Source organism: Aplysia californica, unplaced genomic scaffold (genome assembly GCF_000002075.1).
Source record: "Aplysia californica isolate F4 #8 unplaced genomic scaffold, AplCal3.0 scaffold00005, whole genome shotgun sequence".
Taxonomy (NCBI): Eukaryota; Metazoa; Mollusca; class Gastropoda; order Aplysiida; family Aplysiidae; genus Aplysia; species Aplysia californica.
Window position 1 is genome coordinate 3,672,507 of NW_004797275.1, and position 2,059 is coordinate 3,674,565.

The window sequence follows — 2,059 nt, forward strand, 5'->3', positions numbered from 1 at the left end:
ACACAAACCCATCCACCACCACACACCCCCCCACACACACACACACACATACAAACACAAACATTCAAACTTCCTTCTCACAAGTCAATAAATAATACCAAAACCGACTAGTTATTGTGGAAAACCTTTGACCGTAAGCATAAAATCTTAAACAGATAACCTTGATCAAAAGGGGAAAATCAAACACTGCCAAACCACAACGCGATTAATCATGCTCACGTCGATTAAATCGGAAAACGACAATTTCTATGAGTCAGTGCTAACCTGCACCGCGTCGCACCGTTCAATAATTCAACAACGAGGGTGAAACACGTAAAATTTATCACAGCCGTGCACGACGTTGACCTCCTCCCCCCCTCTCGAGTGTGAATACATTCCAGTTCACTCTTCTGTACTCTCCTCCTGTGGTCGTTCTTCGCGTGTCGCTCGACTCCGGGTGAGCAAATTACCATAAGAAAGAGATGCTCTCCTTTCACGATGTGTACAGAAATGTTTGCTGATCGCGTATGCTAAATAGAACTCTTCTAGTTGTGTTTGAAATCAATGTTTGCGTCCGTCTGTTTTTTTTTAATGATTATATTCACACGGTTCTCTGGATATGATATTTGATAGAGTACTCAGTATATTTACACTTTACAGCTGATTTTTGTCAGGTATATTGTTCTTTGTACGCGTACTTCTGTTAGAGGGCTTTCACGGCAATTATTGTGACAAAGCAAATCTGGCGTGGGTGTTTGGAGTGAGTGGTTTGCGATCCTTCTTTCCTATAACGCATCATATTATATCATCTTCCTTATCACTCCTGCTTATTTTCGTTGTACCTTACTCTCTAATAACACCTCTAATCTCCGGTGCTAATATGACCAAAATTTATGTTGCAAGTGTCGTGAAATTCTTACCAAAACGGTGCGAATCTATGTATGTGAATGGTATTCAAGAAGAGCGGCAGACTCGATGACGTAGCGAGAGATGTTCAATCTGGGACCACCTGAGTCAGCCTGGAAGTGAGCAGTTCTGTCGTGTCTGTAACGGTGTCTTTATGGTGAGCATAATTCATAAAAATGTCTCCTGGCAGTCACACCTTTTACCCGCTCACCTTCGCCCTCCCGCAGTGTTTTTTAATACCGGAGGAGGCAGGCACGTGACATTGTGAAGTGAGCAGTTCTGTGTCTATGACGGTGTCTTTATGGTGAGCATAATTCATAATTGTGTTCCGACGCGGTGGAATCAGGCTTACGCGAATTTTGTGGCATGTAAGAGTTATTGGTATCGTCTTAAAGCTTGTTCATTTGTCTTCCTTTAGAAGAAAATAATATCCATTTATCTTCAATAGAAGTAGAGATATATGCAAATGAAGGAGGAGGGGGGTCACCTTGTTTCAGAGGTAAAATTAGTTAGAAAATGACCGCCAAAGATGAGTGACTACCTTAGCTTGAGAGTCTGTGGAAACTGAAAATTTACATTTTTTGTGCTTTAATTATGGTTTTCCAGAAAAATCCACGCAGAAATGTGTTCATTAATGGGCATGAAAGGTGGATTGAGCCAAAAAAGCGAAAATTCGATAAAATTTCACAAACCTTCCGAAAAATGCGTTTCCTTACTTTAATTATGTTGACGAGCGCCTGTTTTCACCACGCTGCCTCACAATTGTCTCTAGTGACACCTTTTACTCGCTCACCTTCGCCCTCCCGCAGTGTTCTTTGATACCGGAGACAGGCACGTGACCGTGTGAAGTGAGCAGTTCTGTGTCTATGACGGCGTCTTTATGGTGAGGATAATGCATTCTCGTCGTCTCCGGTGACACTTGTGGTTACCCTCGCTCTCCTTGAGTGTACTTTGATACTGGAAGCATGCACGTGACTTGTTGTTTAGAGAGCTCCGTTGTCACGGGGAATTCCCTGTTCCTGTTTTGTTTTATTATCACACTCCCACTCCCCCCCCCCTGCTCCAACAATGTGCATCTCCCTCCATTACACACGCCCCCACCCCTTTCCCATTTCTAATTTCTGTCACCTCCCACAGTATTGCTCTTCTCTCTCTTTGTCTCTGTGACTGTTTC